Raw genomic sequence first — 17,750 nt, 5'->3', positions numbered from 1 at the left:
GTAACTTTTTGCAGCAAAGTTTCTCATATGGAGACCATATACATCTGAGGGTTGTGAAGTATACTTGGAAATCATGACCTCTCAAGTTTGAGGCTTCTCTGGTGGCTCAGATGGTAAAGAATCCACCTCCAGCGTGGGAGACCTGGATTTGATGCCTGGGTTGGGGAGATCCCCTGGAGAAGGGAATGGCTACCCACTCCAGTATTCTTGCCTGGAGAATTCCATGGACACAGGAGCCTGGCAAGCTACAGTCCATGGGGTCACAAAGAATTGGACACAACTTAGTGACTAAACAATGACAAATGGAAAGACAAAGAAGATTGGTGGAACAGAAAGGAAGAGGTATGGATTCTCAGTTAGGAAACATAACAAGCAAAGTCTTACACAGAGATAACGTAAAATATATGCTGGAGGGTTGGCTAGTGTAGGCAGGAGAGCATAGGGCTGAAAGATGGACTCTAAAACTGAACTCCTTAGGTTCAAATCCCAGCTCCCCAATTTTAGCTATGTGACTTCAGCAATTTATATATAATCTTCTGAGCCTCAGTTTTCTCATGTGTAAAATAGGAGCAATAAGAGTGTGTTATTTTTTATTTATATTTAATCGGAGGATAGTTGTTTTACAATGTTGTGTTGGCTTCTGCTATGCAACAAGTGAAAGGAGTACATTCTTCATTCAGTTCAGTTCAGTTCAGTCACTCAGTCGTGTCCGACTCTTTGCGACCCCATGAATTGCAGCACGCCAGGCCTCCCTGTCCATCACCAACTCCCAGAGTCTACCCAAACCCATGTCCATCGAGTCTGTGATGCCATCCAGCCATCTCATCCTCTGTTGTCCCCTTCTCCTCCTGCCCCCAATCCTTCCCAGCATTAGGGTCTTTTCCAATGAGTCAACTCTTCACATGAGGTGGCCAAAGTATTGGAGTTTCAGCTTCAACATCAGACCTTCCAATGAACACCCAGGACTGATCTCCTTTAGGATGGACTGCTTGGATCTCCTTGCAGTCCAAGGGACTCTCAAGAGTCTTCTCCAACACTACAGTTCAAAAGTATCAATTCTGCAGCGCTCAGCTTTCTTCATTGTCCAGCTCTCACATCCATACATGACCACTGGAAAAACCATAGCCTTGACTAGACAGACCTTTGCTGGCAGAGTAATATCTCTGCTTTTCAATATGCTATCTAGGTTGGTCATAACCTTCCTTCCAAGGAGTAAGCGTCTTTTAATTTCTTCATTAGCTTGTTTATTTGTTACTTTCCTGTATATTAAGTGTGAAAGTGTCAATCGCTCAGTCACGTCCGACTCATTGAGACCCCGTGGACTGTAGTCTGTCAGGCTCCTCTGTCCAGGGAATTCTGCAGAAAAGAATACTGGAGTCGGTAGCCATTCTCTTCTCCAGGGGATCTTCCTGACCCAGGGATTGAACCTGGGAATACCAAATTGGGGGCAGATTCTTTACCATCTGAGCCACCAGGGAAACCCTTGCAAAAATCAGGATAATTTTATATATGCGACATTGTTTTTAGCTCTCTCTGAATATTTTATTTTTTGTCCTTCTACCATCCCAACCCCTGTTTGTATTTTTCCATTTATGGATACTTTATTTCAATAAATGGAAATTTTAAACTGTTTATATAGCCTGTTGTTGTTCAGTCACTGAGTCGTGTCTGGCTTCTTGTGACCCCATGGATTACAGCTCCCCAGGCTTCCCTGTCCTTCACTATCTCCCAGTGTTTGCTCAACTCATGTCCATTGAGTCAGTGATGTTATCTAACCATCTCATCCTCTACCGCTCTCTTCTCCTGTTGCCTTCAATCTTTCCCAGCATATCAGGGTCTTTTCTAATAAATTGGCTCTTTGCATCAGGTAGCCAAAGTATTGGAGCTTCAGCTTCATCATCAGTCCTTGCAATGAATTTTCAGGGCTGATTTCCTTTAGGATTGACTGGTTTGATCTCCTTGAAGTCCAAAGAACTCTCAGGAGTCTTCTCCAGCACCACAATTTGAAAGCATCAATTCTTTGCATATTTATAAACACATTACAATATAAAGATATATTTTATAAATCCTTAGCAAATATTTTCCTACCCCAATATACATATATATGTTTTATTTTAATCCTTTATGGGTTTATATGACATTTAAATTTTAATAATTATGGAATATATTTTATTATGTCAGTTCTCGGATATTCTTTACCTAGGTTTCCTAGATTTTCATAATAATCCATAGTTTCCTTGTTGGCTTGAGATGTTGCTTCTATATTTTACTAAATTTAAGAATTATTGGCTCTGTTTTTAATCTTTATAGTCTGTTTATGTATAAAAAACACCATGGTATAATTAGTATGTATAAAAATGCGTTTTAGTATCTGGGAGAACATGTGCCATCTTCATTAATCTTATTTTTCAGAATTTGCTCAGTTATTTCCACTTGGTTTTGCTAATATATAAATATTACTTTTAAAATTATAAAAATTAACTTTATAATCAATTTGTAAAGCCCTTCCAGAAAATATCATTAGGATTTTGATTGAAATTGCATTAAGTTGCTAGTTAAGGAGTTTACAAGTGTTACACAACTACTTATGAAACCCCTGACAGTCATCTAAGAAAGTCCTAGTTCTTAAATTATAAATATTCACAGTCAACAAAGGATCACCAGACTTGTGAAGAAAACCAACAGCAAAAACAAAAAGAGACTAATGAGTAAAGAAAATGAGTGTATTTTTTTCTAAAGAAAATCTGTCTTCTGTTTCTAGAAGAAGTAGAGACGATAAAATGTATAGGAACAAACCCTTAAAATATTAAATTTTCAGAGAGATTAGGGGAAGAGTACCTTCATTAAGTATGCTCAGGTTTCTGTGAGATAGAAGCAGGATGCTGAAAAAAATGGAATGTTTGGATAAAAGACTGAATGTGCTTTAAACTCTGAATTAGTCAAGCTGAATCTCACAGAATGTAGAGCAAAAGAGAAAGATAAAAAACACGGTGGAAAAGAGATATGAAGAGTGTGATGGGAAGGGAACTAAGAAGAAACAGGAAAAATAATTGGAAACAAACAAACACCTTGACCTGAAGAGTGATCCAAGTCCTCAGATTGAAAGGTTCACCAGTGCCCAACAGGGGAAAAAAAATACTGAGACACATGCTGATGAAATTTTGGAATTCCAAAGATCAGAAATTGATCCTAAAAACTTCTAGAGAATAGCAAAGGATCTTTCAAGGGTATCATACTTCTCAGCGAAGATGGAAGCTAGGACAGAATAGGCAGTGTTTTAGAGTTCTGAGGAAGGTTAATCAGAGCCCCAAATTGATAGCCAAACTATGGAGTGTTAGCACAAACTAAAGATGTCTTTAAACATATATGGGCTCAAGTTTACCAGTTTACCTCCTACAGATCCTTTCTAGTGAAAGAAAATATTGCTTGAAAGTGTTACGTTCAAGCAAAATAGAACAACTAGGAACCTATACACATCACCTAGGATACAGAGAGCACTGGAACCAACCCAGGTGTCTTATGGAAATAAATCCCAGGATGACAACAGTGAAACAGGCCTAGAAAGCAGGCAGCCTAAGTTAGGAAGAGTTGTTGTCACAGGGTTCCGAGAAAAATGGAACTTTCAAAAAGAAAGTAGGTATCATGAATCAAATTGAAGAGTTAAGAACCTTTTAACATTTAGGGCTAAGTTAATTGCATTAAAGTTATTGATTTGTGTGTGTGAGGTGTGTGTGTGTGCGTGTGCATGTGGATGCGCGCGCATGCTCAGTTGTGTCTTACTCTGCGACCCAGTGGACTGTAGCACACCAGACTCCTCTGTCCATGGAATTTTCCATGCAAGAATACCAGAGTGGGTTGCCATTTCCTACTCTAAGGAATCTTCTCAACCCAGGGATCGAATCTGAGTCTCTTTAGTCTCCTGCATTGGCAGGTGGATTCTTTTATCACTGTACCCCCAGGAAAGCCATAAATTATAGATTAATCTATCTTTATAATAGTGGGTCTTCCCATCCAAGAAATTAGATATATGTATATGTTTCTAGTTTTTTAGTGTCCTTTAGTGAAATTTTATAATATCATATATGCAAGACTTTAACATCTTTTATTAAATTTATTTCTATATATTTTGTGTGTTTTATGCTATTGTAAATGGGATACCTTATTTTATAACTGGTTATTGCTGGTATATAGAAAACCTATTGTGTATTATTTGTGGTTTATAATGTTCTGCTTTTCTTATATATATTAGTTGGTTGTCCTGAAATTTGAGTTATAGAATTATCATCTGAAAGTATAATATTTTACCCTCCTTTCAAACATTTGTACCACATATTTGGTTTTCTTATTTGATTGCTTAGGTTAGAATTTCCTAAGCAGCATTAAATAATTGGAGCCAGTGGGTAGCCTTGGCTTATTTCTGATTTGTTACACTATTAATTATGTATATTGAATGAAAACTATTCACTAGCATGATAAGGAAACTTTCTTCTATTCCTGTTGTACTGGGAGTCTTATTTTACTGTCAACTCTTTAATAAGCATGTTGGGCTGCATTAGGGACATTGTGGAATGGTAGGAGAAAGATTGTGGGTTTAATTTTACACCATTGGGGACCATTGTAGAATAATATGATTTCGAGGAAAATATAGAGAAAACGGTTTAGTAATTCAACCATCCAGTGATAATTGTGTACCCATATGAACAAAGGTAGAGGAAGTACATACAAGAGGTTAGAATTTAATAGATAGGTCAGATAAATAAATCCAATTTCTTACCTGATTTCTTCTTGCCCATAAGACTCAAAATATTGAATAATTTCAATATCCAGTTGATGTTGAATAAAATCAACCAATAGATGTGCCAAAAACACATCTGTTTTTTTGCTTCTTATCATGAACACATGCTTATAGAAAGCAAGACTGAACAGAAGAAAGTTATTATTCCTTAAAGATAGGACATCATTCAACTTTCTCTTTTGACATAGAAAACATCAATAATTGATACTCTAGTCATTTTTCTCAATAATTTTCTAGTTTTTATAAAACATCGTTTAAGTGATATTTGGCTCCCATCATCTATTTTGCTGACAAACTTTTTTTCAAATAAAACATAAATAAGTTTTCATGTTATGAATAACCTGGCATCATTTAAAAACATGAATTATCCTTGGAGATGATAGAACTTTATGCTTTCTCCTCATTGTCCTATAGACAGTAAATTTTTAATTAAAATAATCAATACTTTGAGTATTATTTTACTTGAAATTAATCCATTCCTGTTTCTAGGAATGTCTAATACATAAGTTTCTTGAAATATCCATGTGTGTTAGTCTTCAGTCATGTCTGACCCTTTGAGACCCCATGGACTGTAGCCCACTAGGCTCCTCTGTCCATGGAATTCTCCAGGCAAGCATGCTGGAGTGGGTAGCCATTCCCTTCTCCAGCAGATCTTCTGGACCCAAGGATTGAACCCCCATCTCCTGCATTGCAGGCAGAGTCTTTACAGTCTAAGCCACCAGGGAAGCCCACTTGTTATTCTGCCCCTTCAAAATGACCCAGTATCAGACTATGATTTTATTTCTAAGATTTTATGTAGTTGATTATATTTGGGATAAGATTATAAATTTATATAATATCTCCTTCATAGTAATAGTACAGATGGTGAATTAAAATATTTCATGGTTGTTTTATAAGAGTAAACATAACATTGAGAAAGCTTCACAGTTCCTATTTGTGAGTGTGACTTCTATGCCTGTCACGATTGATACAGATTCAAGTTTGTTTTTAATAAACTCCAAGAAAGATCAAAGCCAGGGATCATCTGTAACACTGCTTTCACTTGACGGCTGTCTGAGGCCCCTGTTTTGCCCTGCAGCCTTTTCCTAAGGAGAAAGCCACATTTTTAGCTGACTACTCACTTTCATAGTTTTTTTTTTTTAAACAACTTTAGGTAATGCGTGGCAAAAAACAATATGAAAATGTTGATAAATGGAGAGATGCACTCCTTCACCATCTGGTGAGCATTCTGGAGAATGGAGACAAATCCCACACAATAAAGGAGTGAAGTCATTTCTGCAGGAAGTTTAGCTTTGGGGATTAGTTTAAGAACTCAGAGCAGGCCATATTGTGGTGGGCAGTTCAGCATGATTCTTTGAGGTTTTTAGTAAATTGCAAACTGTTTACCCTGCAAAGGGACTATGGAGATCAGTTTAGAGAAAAGAAAACAGGCCCATAGAGGTCCAGTGGAGCATCCATAACATTTATTTGAATTGCATTATCAGAAGCCACATTCCAAAATGTGCAACTGCTGTCTTATTACAGAATTTACAGTGACACATCATGAGGTCATGAAGGAAATAGACTGAAACACTAGGAATTAGGTCGGTAGCTTGAGACAGTGCAGTCTCCCAGGCAGTCTTCAGTTTCCTAACCCGACCAGGATTGGGAATATGGGAGGGGCACATGCACACGTGTGTGTGTGTGTGTGTGTGTGTGTGTGTGTGTGTGTAGTGTCCCTGTTCTGTGCATCATGTTTTGAGATGAGCTTTGCACTATACACGTAGAAGCCACAGCGTACTTCATCCAACAGTTTCTGATACTGCTTCTTTATAGAAATCAATGTTTTTGATATTTCAAGCATATTATAGTACCAGCTCAGTGTGATGGAACCCAAAATCTACTGTGTGCGTACGTGTATAGAAATGTATTAGAAAAATATTAAATTGTAAGTAATGAACATTGGGTTATAGAATTATATGTGCTTTTTCTTTCTTTTCTCTACTTTTTTTCCTGTATTACCTAAAGATTTCTACCATTAAATTTTCTTTTAATGTATAGTTTTATTACATAAGTAATAAATAAGTACTTTCATGTTGTAAAATACTGAAAACATTGTGGAATAGGGAAAGCCCCCCTCCATGCTCCTTTAAACTTGCTTTCTTTTAGTAACCACTTAGCAATGGATACAATTTGTATACATCCTTCTAGAATTTTTAACCTGAATATTTAGTTACTAGAGTTGTGGAAATGTTCAAAATCAAAAGTGACACACTGCACATGCTTTTCTGAGACTGACTTTTGTATTTGATACATTTTGGAGAATACATATTATTTCATTTCAGTACCTATAAATCCATATGCGTGTAAGCATACATAGTAGATCAGTCATGTCCAACTCTCTGTGACTCCATGGACTGTAACCCGACAGGCTCCTCTGTCAGTGGGATTTTCCAGACAAGAATACTGGAGTGGGTTGCCACTTCCTCCTCCAGGGGATCTTCCTGACCCAGGGATCAAACTGGAGTCTCCTGTGTCTCTTGGATTGGCAGGCATATTCTTTCCCGTTGAACCTGGGAAGTCCCCACATATAAAATCTATACCAGTATTCTTAAATTGCCAATATACCATGTATGTGAAATTTCTTATTTAATTATTGTCATATTGATGGACATTTTTTGTATTATAGACAGTATGCACCAAACATTATTGTACACAGTTGTTTATGTGTTGCTGCTGCTGCTAAGTCACATCAGTCGTATCTGACTCTGTGCGACCCCACAGACGGCAGCCCATTGATCTTTAAATACGTGAACTAATTATAAAGACAGAAAGATGACAAGCAGGGAGATGGACATGAGAAGAAGTTAAAAGAGGTAGATATTTCTGGAGAACAGAATATCCATCCCCTAGGTCTCATCAAACTCCACAAAAGATTCAGAAGCTCATTCAGGAAATAGCAACGCTACTGTAGAATATTTTTTGGAATTCAAGGCTCCTAAGAAGAAGTTTGGGTAAAAACCCACACTCACAAGAAGGTTTTTGTCTTTGTTCCTCTTGTGCAAGAAAGAGCACCTCCTGGGATATACAGGATATATCTGTATAGCTGTCTTGAGGTGGGGTGGGGCAGAGTCTGGTGGGTGGAAGGACAGACTTTGAGCTGTTACCATCCCCCAGTCTCCTGTCCTAGCCCTGTGGCAGTCTCTGAACTCAAGTGACTGAACATAATCACATGGTAGCCTTCAGGTGTGTTTGGGAAAATAAATTATTGAAAATTCTTGCCAAATCTTGAAAATCAGCTGTTGCATTTACGTATGTACGGTATGGCATAACTGCTGCTGCTGCCTACAACTCTCTTGTACAGTTCAAAAAAAAAAATGGGGAAAATGTTTCCCCTAGAAAAGCAAAGTGACAAAGAGTCTTTAAAAATCATGGTTGCATTGAATGCACTTAAGGGACAATTCCTTCATTTATTTAAAACTTCAGTTCTCTAATAACTTGCCAATATTAGTTATCATTTTGTTAACTGTTAACTTTATGTAGATGTCATAATAAGAGTTTTGTCTATAATGCCTTTTTAATATTCAGAAGAGCCCTATAAAAACTATCACAACTTTACAAGTAAGAAACCTGAAATGTTAAATAACTTCACCAATAGTCACACAGTTTTGAACCCAACTTTTATTATATTTAAAATTCTAGCTCTTAACACCAGATTGGAAATAAACCTGTAATTAGTTAATTAGAATATTTTTATATTGGTGGCAACTCCAGCAATAATAATAATAATAATAGTATGTTTTCATAGTAATAAAAATAGTATGTTTCAACAACTCTAATAATAGTATGTTTCACCTAATATATATGCTGTAGATGAATACTTCGGGTTATATCATTACTTTGAATTATGGTATCTTCCACAATATATTGAAATTCTGCGTTGTAGATAAGACCATGTATCAGTAAGAAAGGTATGACTTTTTTCTTTATTTGTGTTAGTCACACTATCTTGTTTGAGCTTTTGAGGAAGGGCATGACAGGGTGGGGAGAAATGGACTGTATTAGTTGGTATGTATGGTATGTATGATCCTAAAGTCTGAGTCATTTGGCATTTTTAAGGATAAGCATTGATTCAGTTTTACAAGCATACGTTGGCAAGAAAATTAATACCATATGCTCAAAAACAATTCTTTGCTCTTAGGAAAGAGTTTTGTTTCAACTTGAGAGTCATAATCATGTTTATCAAGCGTACTGATTGTGTGAACTGTATATACATTGTCAGGCTCATAAAGGCATATATTTATAGTCACCAGGTGCTCCTCAGCTTCCATATTTGTCCTGTTGGTGGAGTTAGTTTATATTTGCTGTTTCTCTTATTGTCACTGAAGACTTCTAACAGTCTCTGGTATTCTCTGCAATTATATAGAAGTATTCTCAAAGCTAATTGCTTACACAGAGTACAAATAAGAGACGTTTTCTATTAGATTTTTATAGTACTTAGATTTAAACTCCAGTGTTTTACTAATGGGAGTAAGTTTTTCTTTTATTTGCTAGGAAGCTCCACTTACAGCTGGAGAAATGTGTTGTTTTTCTATTTATAAATAACAGCGTAAAACATGTACTACGTAGAATAGAAATTACTGTTGTGAAATTGGCCACTTTGGTTTACACTGATTGTGAAAGTGAGCCAGGGGATTCTGTTTGATTAACTAATTGAAGCAATAGTTTTCTTTTGTCTCTTTAGCTTTCCTTTTGGTCTATTCCAAAAATTCTCAGCAGGTTGCTCCAGAGCTCCAAAGGAGAACACAATTCTTGGAAAGTGCTTTCTGGAAGGATCTGCAATGGCATTTAGGACTGCCAAGGATCAGGAAATAGAAAAATGGAGAAGTAAATTACCTCATTTACAGAGAATGTCACCTTAGGTTAAATCACATAAGAAATAAATTGTATGGGTCTTTAAAGAATATAAACAGATATTATAACTGAAAAATATGGATAGAAATAAATAGGTTGTGGGAAATGTTTAGAAAAAATAATATTCTAAAAGATAACGTTTATGTCTACCTAATGTTCATTTTAAGAGAACTGGTAAGAATCTTTGGTATGCTCTGTATTTGTAAGAAGTAATCATAGATTTTGAAATAAGTCTACATTACAGAAAATGTTTTTTTCTTTGTACTTGATTTCAAAGAATCCAATATTTAAAGAAAATCTGTTTTTTTTTAATTTATAAGAAATGCAGTATACTAATACATACCTACTTAAGTGAGAAGATAAACAAAATCTGACAGAATGAGTTTTCTTTGCAACAAATGTGCATACCCACAATTTGAAAGTTAAAAAAAAAAAAACAGCAAACTTTGGAAGGGAATCAAGGTGACCAAAGCATAGTTTTGTATAATCTCATAATGAATAGTAAGTCTATCCACTGTCCAAAAGAGCAAACTAAAACAAGAAATGAGTTTAAAAGGGAGAGGTTTCAGATAATCTAACCCCAAATTTAACTTTTTCAAAATAATAAATTTGATAAACTAAGCCAAATGAGGTTATAAATTACAAGTGGCATATTCTTTTCTTTCTTAGTTTCCATTCCTTCTTCCCCATTACATTGTTCCTGTACATGGAAAATAATTATGTGGCATTTCTCTCATCCTGTACACATCATAGTAATACATAATTAAGAAATTGCCCTTTTTCTGTAGACCTCAGAATCCTTCTCCACAAAGCACTTCTAAACACCCACTAGCAATAGATCAGAATTGAATCCTGATTGTACCTCCTAAATCTCCTGATCAGTTCTTTTTATTCCTTGCTCTCAGGAAAATAATCTGTATCTACAATGAGAAGTAAGGAACTGTGTGATATAATACAAAATGCTCTAAAAGAAATCAGAACATTATGTCCTAGTCCTCCTTCTGTCGTTAAGAGTAGAATCTTGGCAACTTGTAACTTCTCTAGGAAGGATTTCCAGTCTAAAATTAAGGGGGTTAGACTAGACACTCTTTCTAAAATCCTATCTAGTATCAGCTTTTTATCTTCTATACCTTCAGCAACCCCTAGAGACTTCTCACCAGTCCCTAAATACACATTGTTTTATATCTGCGACATTTTGCGCATTTTCTTATGTCAGCCTGGGAAGCCTTTTGTCACCTTTGCAGCCTGGCCAAACCACCACTCATTTTTCAAGTCTCCTCTTTAGCACCAAAGCCTTCCCCAGTCCCCCCAAATCAAGACGAGGGAGTTGTCCTCAACTTTGTTTTTTTGATATAGATCTGTCTTCTTTGCTTTTTTTTTTTTAATTGATTGATTGATTTGAGAGGGATTTTGGTTTTGTTTTGTTTTGTTTTGACTGTGGTGGGTCTTCATTACTGTGTGGGCTTTTCTCTAGTTGCTGTGAGCGGGGATTACTCTGTAGTTGCGGTCCCCCGGCTTCTCATTGCAGTGACTTCTCTTGCGGAGCACAGGTTCTAGGGCATGCAGGCTCAGTAGCTTTGGTTCCCAGGCTCCAGAGCGCAGGCTCAATAGTTGGGGCAGAATGGGCTTACTTGCTCCGCAGTATGTGGAATCTTCCTGGGCCAGGGATTGGACCTGCATCACCTACATTGGCAGGTGGATTATTTACCTCTGAGACATCAGGGGAGCCCATATATGTTTTTTTAATAGTTATTTATTGACTTGTCTTCTAAAAATTCTGTGAGGAAGGGACTCAGACCCTTGATATCTGTAGTCTCCAAGATATGGTGCTTCATTCATCCCCATGAAATTCAATGAAATTGTATTGAATTAATACAGTTAAAAGTCAGTATCTTACTGTTATAAGTGTAAAGCCTAGGGACAAAATATTATTATTTATATGATTTTATGTACATGTATTTTGGTAAAATATTCATGGTAAGCTTCATTACATCTGTTCCATCTAAGCAACGCATGACCTGTGTACATTCTAAACCACAGGAACCACAGATAATTCAATGGTCTTTGAGACCAGTTGAGCTAAGGATGTTAGAGGTCAAGGGTTAATACAGTATCAAAGAGCCTATGCAAATAAATAAGGAAAACACCAAATCTTCAATGCTAAATCATCAGAGACCTGTTCAGAACATTCAGACAATTCACAAAAGAAAATATATAAATGACAAGTTAGAATATTTAAAAAAAAAAACAAAAAAATTGGAATGTCTGGGTAAAGATGAAGCAAATAACACATTCATTTAATACCTCTACCTTCTGAAAACTATAAAAGGGTTTTTTTCAAAGCATAAACCACAATGACAAAGAAAGTGGGAAAGGAGTAACACCAACAAAATTTTGGAAGTTGGAAAAACAAATGGTCAAGTGGTTAACAGTTAAAGCTGAACCCTATGCTGCCATTGGGGAAAATGGAAAAAGCAATCCCACTAATAGTGCCAAACAACAAAAATACTAAAAAATCAGCCTAAGAAAGTTCTTACTCAGAACCTAAGAAAGTGGGGATAAAGTCTGAAACTGTATAAGAGGCAGCTAGGCATGCTGATCCCATCATACGGTCTATGGAGCAGTGTAACCACCTCTCACTCATCCCAGCAAAATACTGGACATTTATTCTCAGCAGGTTAAAAGCCGCAGTCTTCATAGCAGAGATAATTATTTACTGAGACATGCCAGGTCATCGGGTTAATAGCACCAAGAGTGGAATCTGGAAGAAGGCTGACAAGGCCATCCGGAAGTGTGTCATTGAGGCCCATGGGCCCGAGGCTGGTGCAGGTGTGCCCGTTGCAGTGGCTGCTGTTTTCACAGTTGCCCGGGAATCTTTCAGGGAAGAAGGAGAGGGCTTTCCTGTTGGATAAAAAATGGACTTTCTGTTCACTGAATCTACAAATAATGTGAGTGATAAGGGATGGGTTTTTATTAAAGTAGAAAATAGTGATTAAGATGATGGTAGGAGCACCACCGTAATGTTCCTGGACCAATTTACAATCCTTGAATCACATATGCTGGAACTGCCAAGCATGCAGACTCCCACATGGAGAGTGTTTGCGCCTAGCTCTTCTTTCTCTGTTTTGACCAGTGCTTTAAAATCTGCTCGTCTTGATGTACCAAGTCTCTTAACACTGGGTTATTATGCAAGAGGTCTGTGTTTCAGTGATTTGGGGAATGGAGAAGGGATAAGGAGAAAGAAGGATTTAAGTTGGTTCTTAGAATGTTTTCCTTTGTTTATCAATTGAAAAAAGAGGTAGAAAGGTGGGTTATTTAGATAACATTATGTTCCCACTGCACTGATCATCCATCCGTTTCTCCAAGAAACCATTTTAATTCCAGTCACTTGAATGTGGACTTTGTTCCTTCTCTCTAGAACACCCTGAGACACTTTTTCTGCCTGATGAACTTTACTCACTCTTCCAAACCAAGTTGAAATGTTCCATCCAGTGTGAAAGCTTCCATGACTCCAGAAAACAACAATTATATTTAACTACAGTTTAATAAGCCATCTGGTCCTTTAGTCAATTCTTAGCCGATAAGCAAGGTAGTTTTAGCCTCACTTTACAGAGAAGGAAACTGAGGCTGAGAAGACTTGAGTAGTGACTCAAGAGCATAGATCATTGTTCCTCAATGTCTGCAGGTTATATGTACCAGGACACCCCTCAGATAGCAAGATGCGTGGATGTTCAAGTCCCTTATATAAAATGGTGCAGTATTTGCATGTGACCTAACATCCTCCCTACACTTTACATTATCTCTAGCTTATAATAACTAATACAATCAATGCTATATAAATAGTTGTTATGTAAAGCAAATGAAAAATTTGCTTTGGGGAACTTTCTGGACATTTTGGGGGCAATAGTTGATTGAATCCAGGAATGTGAAACCTGTGGATATGGAGCTCAGACTATACCTAGATTTGAAATCCAAAGCTGAAACCCCTTTCTTTTTGAAATCTGCATCACTTACTAATTATTTTGTTTTGTATTTGTTAACATGCTTACCTCTTTCACTAAAGTGAGTCTTTATTCCTTCATGGAAAAAAAATTGTTTTGGGAGGGTGGCATTTTTATATATAACATTAATCAGATTTAAATTTTTTATTTATTGTTGACATTCCTTGTTTGACTCTACAGTCTACAGGGCAAGATGTTTCAACCAGATATATTTTATTCATTATTGAATCTAACACCTGTCACAGTGTCTGCCACAGAAATTGTTCAGTATATATTTTGAGGTAAATAAATGAATTAACAACTGAATGAACAGATGAATGAAGCAGAAGGACGAGATCCAGCTTATAACAAAATAATACTTTTTAAGCTTTCCTTATCCTGTTGTCTGAATAGACAGTGATTTCTTAAATTAATGTGAAACAAATCATCAACATCAACCATCAGGTTAATTCAGGTGAAATCTGTACCCAAACAGAATCTCAGCATGCTGGCCATGTGGGTTAGAGGCAAGATTTGCTTTCTTATAAACAAAGAGACTGAGACTACAGAATACTTAGCCACAGAGATGTTGGGTTTTGTATTTCATACAAATAGGCTGTTTTTTTATAAGTAGGACAAATCTAATATGCTTTATTTTTTATGGCAAGACATATAAAGACATTTGGATATTTCTTTTTACAAAAATTTATTTTATATTGGAATATAGTTGTTTACAATGTTGTATTGGTTTCAGGTGTATAGCAAAGTGATTTAGTTATCCATATTCACATATCTATTCTTTTTCAGATTATTTTCCCTGGTAGGTTATTACAGAATTAAACTATTTTTAATCTAGAGCTCAAGTAGACAGTTTTAAGCTCCAGACCTCAAGCCAATGTGGTTCATGTTTTGTCACTATAGAGTCTACAATAGAATTTTATTTTAGTGATCTTATGAAGTTTTCATAAATTTTTCAGCTATTAAAAACTGACCATAACGAGTAATATAAAAGATTGCACTGATTACAAGGTACTTAGCCTCTCAGTACTAACTTACAATGTACTTAGAGTCAACTAAGAAATATATGTTTATTTCATGACTTGAAACACTCTTAAAGTCTAAAACTCATGTGCTTTTTTAAAAACAAAAGAAAGTCCGTGTCCTGTTTTTCTTTTAAGAAAAAACCCATAAGAAATAAGAGATAGCAGAATGTATTAAATTGTTTCTTCCATAACAACACAATCCCACATCAGATTTTAAATACAAAAGAATAGGCAAAAGCTAATGGCACTGACTTTAGTTCTAACCCAAATAAGTCAGGAAGTTAAGTGAAATTAGTTTTTCCTCTAACCTTATGTAGAAAAGAAATGTGTCATATGGCAAACCCATACAATTCCAATCTATTGGGTTTATTCATCCCTGCCATAACATTTAGACTCCAGAAACTATATCAGAAATGGAATCAATATTTCAACACCAATATACAGACTAGAAATGTGGTAAGGTGTGTGATATCTACTGCATTAAAAAAAAAAAAAGTATGTTGATTGAGACAGGATGTTGATCATGTATCTTTTTCTCCAGAATCTTATGGCTGTTTTCTTCCTTACGATTCATTCTCCATAAAGGCACATTTTCTCTTCTTTTCTCCATAGAATGAAAAACAAAAAGAAGGATCTCTATCTTAAAAATAAGCTTCCCCATCACTTGGGGACATGACTAATTTCCTTTACTGGTCATTCCTTTCTCATGGTCCTCCTCCTGCCTCAACTCAAAATGTTTTCCCACCCATGTACCATCTCCTTTAACAAATGCACTGTCCCCATGACTTTGCATCTTTGTCTGTGTTATTCTCTTTGTCTGGGACTTCCCTGCACCTGGGCTTCCCTGGTGGCTCAGCGGTAAGGAATCTGCCTGCAATGCAGGAGATGCAGGAGACATGGGTTCTATCCTTAGATCGAGAAGATGCCCCCTGGAGAAGAGCATGGCATCCCACTTCAGTGTTCTTGCCTGGAGAATCCCATGGACAGAGGAGCCTGGCTGGCTACAGTCCAAAGGGTCGCACAAAGTCGGACACGACAGAAGCCACTTAGCATGCACATCTCCTCACCTACCCACTCCTAACCCCACTCCACCTTTCCTCCTATTCCCTGCACCGAATTCCTCCTGCTTTTTGATGTATCAAGAAACTGCTCCTGTAGGAAGCCCAGCCATACCGCCCCCACCACCAAGAACAAGTTAGATGCCTCTGTGTTCTGAATGTGCTCTTGGAGTTCTCATAGAGATCCACTAGGACTGTCTATATTAACTTCCCTCCCTTCTTGACCAGACTGTGAATTTCTGAAGGGCAAGAATTTGCCCTGTTCATTTTTGCATAACCAGCATCTTATCTGGTGTTTAGTATATATTACATGTTAAAATGTTTTTGGAGTGAATCAGTGAGGCTGGTTTCCCATTAGCAGAGTGAAGAAAGTAAATTTCGTAGAATCTGAAAAGCACACAGCAAGAATTGGGACATTTTTGCTTGAGTTAAAAGTGCTTTGACGGGGACTACCTTTGAAACTCGATATAGTTGGGCCTCTTGTAGTCTTTGTGAAATAGGAATATTAATCCTCAGATCCTATCAAAGGAGATCTAGTTATTAAGGGACAAAAAATTGGTATAAAATGGACTTTCTAATAAGAGAGTCCCAAATCATATATCCTAAGGACAACATAATGTTGAAATGTCTTAATAGCTTCCAAATACAAGTACACGTGGTGTCATATGATTAGAACAGTATGAGTCAAAGGAAGGAACAGGATGTCTAGGTTTTCAGTGTACTTGGTATACTTTAACAGAATATTTTATTAGTGTATAGTCTCTTGACAATTATTTCCTGATCTTATTTCCTAAGGAAACTTTAGATTTAAGGTGTTTATTCTGAAAAGATAGGTATGGGATATTTTATTTTCATTATAGATGTAACAAGAAGAACACATTTATCTTTTGTGATCAGGAAATAAAAAGAGCCCTATGTGTAGCAAGCAGTGAAATCTCTAAAATATGAAAATTAGATGTGGGTAGATTGGAAGTCAGTGTGTAAGGCAAGCGTAGAATCTTCTGACTTTCTTTTCTTTAATAAAACTGTATCATTTATTTATTGTTAAGGAAAGCTGGAGACCCTGTGGACATGTCTACAACTGAAATACTCCTTACTCTTGGAAGTCAGGCTGTTTGTTGGAAGAATAGAAAAAAAGCTAGCACCTGAAAAGAAAACTAAGCTTGGAGAAGAGATTTTCACTAATGGATGTATTTATTTATGGCTTGCTGATTAGATACATTTTTGTAAAAATAATTTGGTAAACGAGAAAAAGCACATTTTAGAGTGGAGTAACAAAACTCGAGTTAAAAAAGAGACCCAATCTAAATTAACAATCACCATATTGTGTAGAATGTTGAAAAATCACTGCCAGTAGATTCACGGCCTGCTCTGGGTATTTTATTCCCCTTGGTTCATTGTGATAAAATACTGGGTCATGGGTAGCCCTTAGGGCCTGACAGTAGACTCCTCTTTAGCAGGAGCAGCATCAAGGCTGTGTGGTTTATTTTAGGAAGTGGTGTAGCCTACGTAGCCCAAAATGGACCAATGAGAGCTTGGTGAGGACTTACTTAAGGAACTCACCCAAAAGAGTACCAAGGATGCATATCATCTTGGCCAACTGATTGGAAAAAAATTTTTTTTTTCTAATGTATTTTAGAAAAATGCGATATTTTGAAAAGGGCATGAAATATAGCAGGACTCTTAAAGCTGAATTTTTATTTCTCTCCAGACTTCGTCTCTTTGTCTGTCAGTCATGCTCTCTTTCTCCCTTCTCTCACCTCTTGTGACCTTGTAGTTAATAAGAGAAAACATATATATTTTCTAATGTTTCTTTATTAACAGCAACAACAACCAAATATCCAAACGCTTGAATTTTGGCCACCATCCAAATTTTTTATTTAAATGGCCTCTTCTTTGGAGTTACCTTGGAATCAGATTTTTATTCCCTTACTGTCTCTTTTGTATTTCTAAGTGATAGCCATCAATTTAAAATACTTCC

At 36.5% G+C, this 17,750-nt stretch overlaps 1 protein-coding gene across 7 annotated transcripts in view; it reads left to right on the top strand.

Annotated features, from left to right (window-relative positions):
• The window catches only part of PDE4D (phosphodiesterase 4D), a 1,572,405-nt gene that overhangs the window by 1,475,006 nt on the left and 79,649 nt on the right, over positions 1–17,750 (top strand). The window lies entirely within an intron of this gene.

Source organism: Giraffa tippelskirchi, chromosome 8, assembly GCF_054371585.1.
Source record: "Giraffa tippelskirchi isolate mGirTip1 chromosome 8, T2T-mGirTip1v1.2.pri, whole genome shotgun sequence".
Lineage (NCBI taxonomy): Eukaryota > Metazoa > Chordata > Mammalia > Artiodactyla > Giraffidae > Giraffa > Giraffa tippelskirchi.
This window is presented reverse-complemented; position numbering and strand designations above follow the sequence as displayed.